This window comes from Schistocerca americana, chromosome 8, assembly GCF_021461395.2.
Source record: "Schistocerca americana isolate TAMUIC-IGC-003095 chromosome 8, iqSchAmer2.1, whole genome shotgun sequence".
NCBI classification, from domain to species: Eukaryota; Metazoa; Arthropoda; class Insecta; order Orthoptera; family Acrididae; genus Schistocerca; species Schistocerca americana.
The window spans coordinates 30,385,945-30,399,690 of record NC_060126.1 but is presented as its reverse complement, the minus strand read 5'-3'; positions in this window follow the sequence as shown (position 1 = coordinate 30,399,690).

Below are 13,746 nucleotides of genomic sequence, written 5' to 3'. Positions count from 1 at the left end.
CGTCCCACTGCAACCCGATCTTGATCCTACGAGCAAATCTTGAGTGGAGGGCTGGGGAACTATCCTAATTACAATATCTTAACAACTACTTGTTTCAACAAGCAAATGAGCGGCCAGAACCCACAACCCACTAAGGCACACAGTAACTGCAGATATGGAAGGCCGAAGGATATACTTGTTTCACGGCGTTCTAAAACTATTATCATCCACTCCTTCCGATGCAAACGGATTTCAGTCCGCTAATAATGGACAGTTCGTAATCGCTGAGTTATAAACTCCGTGGAGTCCAACGCCTACTGCTGCGGCCTTAACAGAAACGGTAAACATCAGCAACAGCTCCCTTTAATTCACAACTGCCATGAGAACCACCTGCAGCCTCGTTAATCAACCCAAAAGCCCCTGGCCTGAGCTGCGCAGCAACTAAATCCACATTAATATACAGGGTGCTACAAAAAGGTACGGCCAAACTTTCAGGAAACATTCCTCACACACAAATAAAGAAAAGATGTTATGTGGACATGTGTCCGGAAACGCTTAATTTCCATGTTAGAGCTCATTTTAGTTTCGTCAGTATGTACTGTACTTCCTCGATTCACCGCCAGTTGGCCCAATTGAAGGAAGATAATGTTGACTTCGGTGCTTGCGTTGACATGCGACTCATTTCTCTACAGTACTAGCATCAAGCACATCAGTACGTAGCAACAGGTTAGTGTTCATCACGAACGTGGTTTTGCAGTCAGTGCAATGTTTACAAATGCGGAGTTGGCAGATGCCCATTTGATATACGGATTAGCACGGGGCAATAGCCGTGGCGCGGTACGTTTGTATCGAGGCAGATTTCCAGAACGAAGGTGTCCCGATAGGAAGACGTTCGAAGCAATTGATCGGCGTCTTAGGGAGCACGGAACATTCCAGCCTATGACTCGCGACTGGGGAAGACCTAGAACGACGAGGACACCTGCAATGAACGAGGCAATTCTTCGTGCAGTTGACGATAACCCTAATGTCAGCGTCAGAGAAGTTACTGCTGTACAAGGTAACGTTGACCACGTCACTGTATGGAGAGTGCTACGGGAGAACCAGTTGTTTCCGTACCATGTACAGCGTGTGCAGGCATTATCAGCAGCTGATTGGCCTCCACGGGTACACTTCTGCGAATGGTTCATCCAACAATGTGTCAATCCTCATTTCAGTGCAAATGTTCACTTTACGGATGAGGCTTCATTCCAACGTGATCAAATTGTAAATTTTCACAATCAACATGTGTGGGCTAACGAGAATCCGCACGCATTTGTGCAATCACGTCATCAACACAGATTTTCTGTGAACGTTTGGGTAGGCATTGGTGGTGATGTCTTGATTGAGTCCCATGTTCTTCCACCTACGCTCAATGGAGCACGTTATAATGATTTCATACTGGATACTCTACCTGTGCTGCTAGAACATGTGCGTTTACAAGTACGACACAACATGTGGTTCATGCACGATGGAGCTCCTGCACATTTCAGTCGAAGTGTTCGTACGCTTCTCAACAACAGATTCGGTGACCGATGGATTGGTAGAGGCGGTCCAATTCCCTGGCCTCCACGCTCTCCTGACCTCAACCCTCTTAATTTTCATTTACGTGGGCATTTGAAAGCTCTTGTCTACGCAACCCCGGTACTAAATGTAGAGACTCTTCGGGCTCGTATTGTGGACGGCTGTCATACAATACGCCATTCTCCAGGGCTGCATCAGCGCATCAGGGATTCCATGCGACGGAGGGTGGATGCACGTATCCTCGCTAACGGAGGACATTTGGAACATTTCCTGTAACAAAGTGTTTGAAGTCACGCTGGTACGTTCTGTTGCTCTGTGTTTCCATTCCATGATTAATGTGATTTGAAGAAAGTAATAAAATGAGCTCTAACATGGAAAGTAAGCGTTTCCGGACACATGTCCACATAACATATTTTCTTTCTTTGTGTGTGAGGAATGTTTCCTGAAAGTTTGGCCGTACTTTTTTATAACACCCTGTATAACGCGCAAAATCTGCAGCAAGCTAAACCACGCCATGAGCTGTCTGGCTAATTTGTGCACAACTTAAAGCCCACTAAAATATAGTCAACAACTGCAACAACTCAAATGAATTCAACAGCTGCCCAGCTGATCTGAGCAGCACCTAAAACGACTGGTAAATTTTAACAACAGACTGCTACAAAGCTAAAGGACACAATGGCTGCCTAGCTGATCTGTGCAGCACTTAAAATCACGTGAAAATTCAGTCACAACTGCAACAACCCAAACGAACTCAATAACAGCCTAGCTAGTCCTCCGATATTTAAAACTGAACTAACATTTGGACACAACCCATTCAAGACAACCCTCCAAGGAACGGAAAAGCAATCACAACCTCGAGGTGGTGCCCACAACGCAACCCACCGAGGCACGTCCGCCAACAAACTGCTGCCAGAGCTCCACGCGCCTCCTGCCCTATGCAAGAGCGCTCTGTCTGCTTGTCCTGCGCGCGACAGCTCGAACCGGCGGCTCTTTCAAACCGAACCTCTGGCCGAGCCGATCCGAAAGGAGAGAGATACGCTCGCGGCAAGTGCCACATGACACACGAGCAAGTAAAAATCCTTGGCAGTAGAGGGATCCGCCGCACCGCAGTCAGACAAGCTGACCACTTTGCTACAGAAGCGAACTACAGATCAAATATTACGTATAATTTCCCTTACAATATATTTTCCCATATGAACGGCACTTCGATTTCACAGCTAACGTTGCCTGACACTATCATTCTCATCAATACAGGCATGTAGACTACTTCTTGGGGGTATTTTTGTTCTGTCATTGCAAATGCGGACACTATGGCCACACAAATGAAGAATTGTAGAGTACTATTTGCTCTGTCTGTGTTGCATGATGCATGTCTGAAGGAACGGACACTGGGACGAATGACAGACGTATGGAATGAATTAAATGTACTCGCAATTTATCGCTTGTTGTCTCGTCTCTTTTAATGCAAGGTACTACCTTTGACGTAATCCAGATTATTGTGAATAAAGTTGATCAGTGTGCCAGAATTTTCCCTTCAGTTTGACAGTTTCAACGTCGGTCTGTTACCTGCACTCCACTGATATCGCTACATCCTCTCCTTTGCTGGAAACTCCTTATAGCTGGTCCTCATTCACGATTTTGTTGCCTTGGCTCTGCTGCATGCTTATGAACTACAATGATACATACGAGGTACGTTCAAAAAATTCCGGAACTTTGTCCACAAAATTGTTCTACACTTACCTGTTACTTATAGTGCATGCTCTCCTTCGAAATATTCTCCTCCACAACTGATACACCGCTCCCAACACCGTTTCCACTTCTGGAAGCAGTCTAGGTACGCCTCTTGCCTGATCGCGCGAAGCGCAGTCTGCGAATTTTCTTTTATCTCATATAATTGCGTAGGCTTCCGCGGCCAGAGTCAGTCGACATAAAAGTTTTCTGGGTATGGTACCGCGTCATAACGTAAAAAAAAAAAAATACTGTTGCTGGAGAAAAACTCAACATTTCGGCCACGGTTGCAGCGGCCAACCTTCTGGGTCTAATGGTGCGTTCTAGCTACGCAGTCTCCTTTATATTTTGTTGTAACTGTTCACTGCGCATGCCATTAAGCCATACTTTTTAAAAAGATAGTTACTTTCATTGGTCACTTAAGAAAGGTGGAGAGGGAACTTTATTTTAGTACGTTATTGCGGTGGAAGTAACCTCTGTTGTCTATTGGCTCTTGTGTTATGTGCCATGATTGGCGGTCACCGTCGAATGAGAAGTTGGCTGCTGTTTACCAAACGCTGGACGTCGGCAGTTACTCGCCGGTAGTGCTCAGTGCCTCTTGTTGGCAGTGCGGTCTGTTGGGTTCTGATTGCTGGCAGCCAAGATAGGGCAAGCCCGAGTCCATCCCCTCTGTTCATGTTGTTAGGGTGTTTAAGTATTTCGATGGCTTCTCTGATTTTGCGTTTCGTCATAACTGGCTGCTTGGCCAACACACAGGCTTCCCTGAATTTCATTTCTTTTCCGCAGTCTTGCTGATGTTCTGCCACTGCGGATTTGTTGTGTTGCCCTAGACGAATATAGCGCTCGTGTTCCCGAATGCGCGTTGCTATTTGCCTACCTGTCTCGTCGATGTATGCCTCTCCACATTCGCATTCCACTGGAGTGCATCCACCTTGTCCTTAGTGGAGCCTAGCACGTCCTGGATCGTACGACCACTATAGAAGACCGAAGACAGACTGCACCCAAACGCAGCGAAGGTGTTTGTATACTCGGTCAGGAACATTTTTCATATAAGGCAAGCGCACTGTGGCTGCAGTACTTCTTGCTTATCTTTCTTACTTGTGTTCGTCGACAAAGCTGTGCGGATCGACTTACGGCTGTAGGCATCGGCTATAAACGTTATGCGTAGCCTTTTAAGCTCGTGTGTGATGTTTTGAGCATCACTTAGGCGCTGCGCACGGATTGCAGGGCACTGCATAGCTAGAATGCACCAATAGACACAGAAGAGGGCCGCTGCACCCGTGGCCGAAACGTTGGTTTTTCTCCAGCAGCAGTAGTTTTACACATTATGATGCGGTACCATACCCAGAAAACTTTTATGTCGTTCTTTTGTCTGTCACTGCAAATCTTCATCCTTTCAACAGGGTTTTCAGCTTTGGAAATAAAAAGAAGTCCACACGGGCCAGATTTGGAGAGTACGGAGTATGAGGCAGCGCAGTGATTTCGTTGTTTGTGCAATAAGTCACGCACCAATAGGGAGGAGTGTGTGGGTATGTTATCGTGATGGGGCGCTACAGTCTGGAACCGAGCGACCGCTACGATCGCAGGTTCGAATCCTGCCTTGGGCATGGATGTGTGTGATGTCCTTAGGTTACTTAGGTTTAATTAGTTCTACGTTCTAGGCGACTGATGACCTCAGAAGTTAAGTCGCATAGTGCTCAGAGCCATTTGAACCATAAGAGCCATGAACTGTCTCGCCATATTTCAGGCCGTCTCCTTCTCGTATTTTCTCGCAGGCGTTGTAACACGTCCCGACAGTACCATCCATTAACAGTTTGTCCCTGTAACACCAATTCATGATGATGAACTAATCCTTCAAAGTCAAAGCAAACGATCAGCATGGCTTTGACATTTGACCTGACGTAACGAGCTTTTTTCCGTCTTGGGAACCTTTCCCGACCCATCGTCTCGACATCATAACGGAAGACCCACTTCTCATCACCGTTTATGATTCTCTTAAGGAATATCTCGTTCTCATTTGCGCAATTCAAAAGCTATTCACAGATTGCGAAGCGAAAGTCTTTCTGGTCTTGACTCAAGAGCCGTGGGAGGAACTTAGCGTCTTGGAATGCATCGTGTTGCCGCCATCTCAGGATTTGTTGACATGATCCAGCTGAATTGTTACATTCCTCTGCAATATCTCTGACACTCAGTCTTCGATTGGCTTGTACAATTTCTTTGACGTTCCTGACACGAACTTCGTTGGTCGTCCTGAACGAGGGTCATCTTTAACTTCCGTCTGACCATTTTTAAACCGTGTGAACCATTCGTAACACCAAGTATGGCTTAAGTACCCATCACCATAGGTTTCCTGCATCATTTGGTGTCTCTCTGTAAAGATTTTCTTGAATTTCTCGCACAGTTTAATGCAGACGCGTTGTTCCTCTAACTCTGCCATCTCGAAATTCTCGAACTGTACGACACAACGTTCTATTCAATACGGCACTGAATAATAACTAAGAAACATACAATAATGAAACTTCCGGCAATTACACATTAAACACAGGCATGTGCAGAATTGCCAACCGCATTTCGCTCCAACAAACCAATGGGGCGAAATTATGAATTTTCCGGATTTTTTTTTGAACAGATTGAACCTGGCAAGGGAGGGGTGACGTCGGCATTTTACAATAAATGAGCTTGGCGCGAGTCGTGTCCGGTAAGGCGATGTTTCACTTTGCGATATAAACAACTCCGGATTGTCATTAACTCTGAATTTGTCAGGTCGGAGTTAGTCAAGTCCGTATTAGCGAGGAGTTACTGTATTAGCACCTTATATTCTAGCGACCTCCACCGACCCTCTGCCACAGCTATTTCAGGGATCTCCAAATTCATTCAACATACTTACCTATCAGAATTTACGTTATGCGTCCAAAGGAAAAGCCAGCCGACTAGATGCATGTGTTTTGCGTCACAGATTGGCTGAATTCACATACCTTGCAACTGCGATCGTTCCTCGGTGCTCTTACATTTCAGGGTTTTCTTAAGATTTTGGTGAATGGCGAGGGAAAATTTACTGTCACTCTCAATTCGACACGTCTTGAATTAATGCTAATCAGCGCCAGGGCTCGATGCAGAGAATACTGTATTGTTGAGAACTGCGTCACATCACGGTTTGTTCTTTAGTCGGGAGGATACGTCGAAAATAGTCACGGCACAATAAAAGGAAACCACCCAACGTTAATAGCCGGAGAGGAGGGCCGGACGACTGGGCCAATTCCCCTAAGAGCAGGGTGCCCATGACGTCCAGAGAGCAGAAAGGAGAAAAAAGGAAAAAATTAAAAAGGAAGAAAAAGTGGAAAAATAAGTAAAATCAATCAACATAAATCTTCCACAAATAAGCTGTTATGGAAACCACTGAGAGGTAAAGATATGCGAATGATTTTCCTAACTTACTGGAATCAAAGATCAGTCTGCATTATAAATCGAACATCTATTAACTGAAGATACAGAACTACATTTGAGCAAACATTTCCCAAAGGCTATGACAATGTATCCATCATGAATGCCGTATACAGGGTGAACATTAATAAAACCAATAAACTGAAGGGACAGATTCCTGATTGGAAACAGAGGAAAGCTTTCCTATGAACATCTGTCCAGATATGGATGGAGTGTGTGCAGTGAAAAATCGTACCGGAACACAGTACAGAGCTGCATCGCATCCACGTCACAGGAAGTACGTGGCCACCACGGGATGCAATGCTCGCTTTCACATGTCACATCATGGATTGCCACACTCTTCACATTCCAGCCTCTATTTGAATAGTGTCACATGCGTAGTGAATACACTGTTGATGAGTATGCACATCAGTAACTGGCTCAGCATACACAATGATTTTCAGATGCCTCTGGGGAAGATGTTCTTCAAGTGTCAGTGAACTGTAATGTGGAAGTGGAAACCAAATAACCTGCCGTATGGGCAAAGGCACATTCTCAAACTGCCCGGGCAGAGTATTCTGCAGGAAGTTCAGGTACATTCCCCCATTGAGGTGTTGAGGAATAATAGTCGGTCCACGTATGTGGTCACCAAGACTCCCTGCCCACACATTGATGCTGGATCAATGCTGATGAGATGCCTCAATGATTCCCTGAAGATTTTCTGAAGCTCACAGATGACGATTATGCAGATTGATGACGCCAGTTCTGGTAAAGACTTTTTTGTCAGTAAAGCAGACTGATGACAGAAATCCCATAATTCTGATGGCCTGGTGCAAAAACTGTCGACAAAATCATTCCTGACAGAAATAATAGTGCTTGTCATGCAAGATACACATAATTGTACTTTGAAATGATAATTAAATCAAGACCCTAAACTGTCGACAAGCACTGATATACATCAACGGGGACAGTTGAAAATGTGTGCCCTGACCGGGACTCGAACCCAGGATCTCCCGCTTACATGGCAGACACTCAATCCATCTGAGCCACCGAGGGCACAGAGGATAGTGCGACTGCAGGGATTTATCCCTTGCACGCTCCCTGTGAGACCCACATTCCCAACTCAATGTCCACACACTACATTCGTAGTGCCCCTGCCCATTACACTCATTACTCACGGCAGACAATCTTACCGAGTCCCCCATGAGTTCGGGCAATGTGTGTGCATCCAGCACAGATGAAGATGGTCAATAGTCGGTCGGCTTTAAGTATATGAAGACGGTATCTGTTCTTTCAGACATGTCCAAAAGAACAGATACAATCTTCACGTCACATCATGGATTTGCACACTCTTCACTTTCCAGTAATTCATGTAATTGTACTTTGGCCAAGACCATGTCGGCAGGCCACTTGCCCAGAATTTATACTAGGGTTCGTCTCAATATCCTGTAGATCCCAATCCTCCAGATCTAGTGCACACACAATCTGCCACCTCGTGGCAATGATGCATATCCAGATACATCTTCATAGGCCGTTCTTTCCTCCACTTCCAGTCAGGAACCTATTCATGCAGTTTGTTGGTGTTATTAATGTTCACCACATATAACGGTGAGCAGAAATGAATAGAGTCATAATTTAAATTTAGTCCTTAAAGACACTGTAAGGCTAATAAAGAAACAGCCTTTTATTTCAAAAGATTTGAGAACATATACAAATGCTACAGTAGTGACTGAGTGAGTTGGCACAGTCGGTAGCACACTGACTCTCATTCGGTAGGATGATGGTTCAAATCCCCATCTGGCAATGATGCAGGGATAGAAAGTTGCGAGAAGAAATGTGTGGGTGATGTTTTGCTGAGGTGGGAATGGGGTGGGGTGCTAGGAGTAGGGTTAGGCATGCAGCAGGGGGAAGAGGAGGAGGGGGGGGGGGGGGGCTTACTGTACCTGCTCCATGACCCCAGTCACAGTACATCACATCTCTCTGACGGATACTCCTAAGCACTTTTTCAGTAGTTTAATGTGCAGTACATTACATTCATTTATGTTTATGGTCAACTGCCTGTTCCTGCACCAATTGTTCATCATCTGCACATCTTTTGCTACAGTGTTCTGGCATTCTTCTAAGTCACAGCATCGTCTGCAAATAGCTTTGTAGTGTTTCAGAATTATCCACTAAATCATTTATACAAAGATCTGTAAGACTAACAGAAGAGTTCAATAAAGTAACATCACATATTAACTACTAAGTGGAAATGAATGAAAGTGTGGGGCATGTTACCAGAAGTCTCAGAGTCCTGCACAGAAAGCTGGACAGCACATGACGTGAGGTCAGTGTGACTGTAGTGCCAAATGAGACTAGCACTGCAGCACGAAGCAGCTGAAGGAACAGGAAAAAGACAGAGTATGTCAATCAGTGAACAGTTACAGTGCACTGTGCCAATGTTCTTTATTACAACATGGCCTGGAGACAGCATTTGGATGACTTCAAATAACAAGAATCATGAAGAGTAGCCCAGGAGTTTGGTACTGCTCATATCATAGTTTCATGTAATGGTTTTGTTCCGAACCGTAGGTACTGCTACCCAAAGAAGAAAAGGTGCTTGACCATGGTCAGCTACAGCAGCACATGACTGCCACATGTTCAACAGGCAAGAAAGCAGCCGTGTCAAACAGAAGGTGCATTTGCAATCACATTCAACAGAACTGCAAGGCACACAATCTCACACTTCACAGTGGCAGGGGTGACTGCATGGCTGTGGTCTCTCCACCTGACAATCAGTACATCACGTTCTACTGACACCCACACACTGTCAGTACCATTTCCGACAGTGCCGAGAGCATAGGCACTGGACTGACAGTGAGTGGGTTCAGGTGCTCTTCTCAAATGAGGCAGATTCAGTACGAATAGTAATTCTGGACATACCCCCATATGCCAAGAGACAGGAACATGCAATACACAGTCGAGCATGATCTTTTGGCGGTCCAGCTGCTATGCTGTGGAGAGGTATAATGTTGCATGGGCATATTAACTTCAAAATCCTTAAACACTGTACACTCATGGGTCAACACTGTTATGACATTGCACTGCTTCACCATGTTCATCCTTTTAAGGGTGCATTCAGCCCTGACTTTATATTTACAGATGGCAAAGCGAGACAGTGTCGAGCTGGAGGGGCTCTCAGGAAGAAAGGATATTTGGCAAATGGACTGGCCTGCCCCCCCCCACCCCCCCCCACCCCCCACATTAAATACCAACAAGCAAATGTCGAATGCATGAGATATATGTATTGCAGCACGTCTGCAGTACATCAACATCCACACGCACCAATGACCATCCAGCAGTTGTCAGTGGCACTGGTGGAGGAATGAAATGCCTTAGCAGTCTTGTGGCCAGCACGGGAGCTCGTTTCAGAGCGCGCATTGTCATCCTCGGTGATCATACATCCTACACAGAACCATGTCCCGCCTTCTGTGACGTGCAGTGGAACATCATAAATTGTGGTGACTTCAGTGTAATGGTTGTCTTTGAAGAAAAGAGTCATTTATGTCCATCTCATTGCCTGTTTCTTTCAGTTGCCTTCTGTACTGTACTGTAGCAGTTTGTTCTGTGTACGGTCAAAGGTTCATTGAGTTGTGTTACTTGGCAGTGACACATTATGTGAAAGTTACTTTTGTCCTTAGGTCTTGCACTCCAACGTATATACTGTAAACTGTAATGGTCCTATCACATTTCATTTTAGGTACTCTTGAACTGACATTTATATCTGTTGATTTTATTCCATTAAGAACAAATGTTGAGTTCTATTTCCAAGGAAGTCCCGAATACAGCCACAAATTTGGTCTGGTAATTGGCAACCTCATATTTTTTCTCAGTAAGTGAAAATGTGCAACTACTTCCTCACGTCAAGGAACATAGCATCCACGTGGGGAACCACTGTCTATGGCAGTCTTGATCTCATAGATGAACGGGAGTGAGTCAAGTTTTGCAAGAGCTCTGTTTGCAGAATTCACACTGATTTTTACAGAAGAGATTTTCCTTCTCCAAATATGACACACTAGATGAGCATAAAATGTGTTTTGTAGTTCAACAGATTGATATCACCAATACCTATTTGAAGAAATCATCTTGATTTTCATAGAGGTGGTATTTTTTCTCCAAAAACCGCTGTAACCTATGAGTGTAAAAAAGAGAGAGAGACAAAACTGAAGCATTTGAAATGTGGGTTTTTAGGAAAGTGGAGAAAATAAAATGGGTGGATAAAGTGAACAGCAGTGAAGTACTGAAAGGGGTAAAGGAACAGATAACTCTCCTAAATCTGATTAAAAAAGGAAAGCGAACTGGTTGTGATGTACACTAGGAGGAAAAGGAATCGTTACAACAGCTATCAAATGTTCAATGGAAGGACAGAATAAAACAGGAAGGAGAAGAATAAAAGTGCTTAGAATAGGATCAGACAGAGACAGAAAGGGTATCAACAGCCTGCTAGTACACAGAACACATTATTATTATTATTATTATTATTAATATTATTATTATTATTACTACTACTACTGTTGCTGCTGCATTAGTTGGTACAAGTAGTGGTAGCCTGCTGCTCGTGAACCTTGTGAATTTTCTTTTGTACGAATCTACATTGTAACTGTTTGCCTCTTGTTTCTGAGGTGCAAATGGGAAATGAATCTAGAATTCTCATTGAGAGATGAGCAAAACCACTTAAAACCCATTCCTCTGGTCGGCTGGTGAACCAGCACAATAAATATTAACCCACATGTCACTCATCTGCCTAGATTGGACATCAATAGGCCTAGAGTTGAGTACCATAAGCAGTTCTGAATAAATAATTAGAACAGAAAACACAAGGACGAAAGATTCAGGAAATTAGAAATGAAGCACAAACTCGAATTATGGCTGGATGGAATGCACGAGCACACTTCTCCCACTTTGTGATTCCTTCCTCCACAGGCCAGGAATCAACCAAAAGGAATGGATATCTGCTGCCATCAACCCACCTGAATTACATTTTGTACTAGCTGAAGCTTGTGGAGCATTGTTGGGGGACACTCTTCGAACACTGGATGATATCAGGCAGCTCGTCACATGCACAAGAGCAGCTGAAGAACCTCAGCAATAATCCAGAAAAAATTTTCAGGCAACCTCCAAAGTCATTGCAGATTAATTGCTTTATCAGCTGTTGTCTACTAGGAAGATTAGCAAAAGATCTGCTAAATAGAACAACTCCTTTCCTGCTTTTTTTAGTCTGGAGCAATTAGAAGCTGTCACCCATCCAATGCAAATTAACGAAGGAGAAGTTGATATTTAAGTAGAAGAGATAAAAAAGTTTGGTGCTGCAGTCAAAAACTGCATCCTGGACCAAGTAAAGAGGTGCTTCTCACAACTAAAGATATCAAACACATGGTAAAATGCAAATCATGTAAGATTATTGAAACCTGGGAAAGAGCAGTCTGATTAAAAAAAACTTCCAACGAGATTCAGTTCTCTCCCAGTGCTTCAAAGTCTTTGAGAGACTGATATTTAACCACATCTCTGAATATGGTGACCAGACTCTTAGAAAATAGTAGTGTGGTAGCCATTCAGAGAGATCTTGTTCTCATCAAATGCTGAACCTACCCCAGGGTCTGAAAACACACTTGAAAGAGGTCAAATCAGAGGTGTGAAATTCATTGACTCAACAGTGGCATACAGCACTGTCAGCCACAGGAAGTTGGTTATGATCCTATATGCTACCATAATAAACTGAGGAAAGGAAAGTATATTACTGAAGCGAAGATCAATGGGGAATAATTCTAGCAATAATAAGGACAACAAATGGGGAAATTTACTGACATTTGCAACTTTGAATAGGGGAAGATTGTTACGGCCTGGCACCAGGGTTCCAGACAGACCTTGAAAACAGTGAAGCTGGTCAGCTGATCACATTATATGTGAGCTCCAATGGTTGGATGATGAAACTGTGAGTAAGTGAAGCCAAGAAGGTGTTGGCTGCCCACAACTCATCAGAGAACATGGAGGTTAGAGGTTTGCTACAAACTGGTAAAGGAACAACTGTTTTAGAGCACACCATGCAACACAAATTGTTGAACATGGGATTCCACAGCAAACAACCCCTATGTGTGTCCATATTGACCCCATGACATCATCAGTTATGGTCGCAGTGGCACGGGATCACTGAAATTGGATCATAGATCAATGGAAATGGCAGCAGTATTATGCTATGGGTGACATTACCTGGGCTTCCATGGGACCTGTGGTAGTCACTGAAGGCATCATAACAGCTTTGAACTATATAAACACTATTCTTACCCACTTGCACTTCTTCATGCTTGTTGTCTTCTCCAACTGCGATTTCATCTTCCAGCATGATAACTGTTTCTATCACAACACCAGAATCATGCTACAGGGTTTAGGGAGCACCATTGTGAACTCATGGTGATGTCTTGGCCACCACATTCACCTATTCCAAACCTGACGGAAAATATCTATAATGGTATTGGGTGGCAGCTCTGCACCCAAAAATCACCTATCTATAATTTACAGGAATTGTGTGACATGTGCACAGAGTTCTGGTAGCACATACATCTGAATGCATGTCTTGCAAAATCAATGCTGTATTGGATTCCAATGCCAGGTCAACACCTAATAAAGCAAGTGGCCCTAATGTGTTGGCTCATCAGTGTAGATTACCACCTGACATATATCATCCAATATTCACTTCAGTATAAGGAATTCTGTCACTCTGAACAACAAAACATATTCAAGTATTCAAATATCTTTTTGACAAATTTTAATGACCTATTTTTCTCCTTCACCTTTCAGAGAATTCGTATGACCCTTCACCATCATAAGAATTCAATACAATATTTTATACACTTGTCATTCATTTTCACCAGAACATCTATTTGTTGTACAACAACTTCCAAAGGTGGAAGTTTTTTGAAATATATTCTTAATTTTGTCTCTCGTATCCCATTAAAAATAAATTGCGAAATGTGGGATACTGACATAATTATGTACAGTGGGATTAACTCATACACATGCATC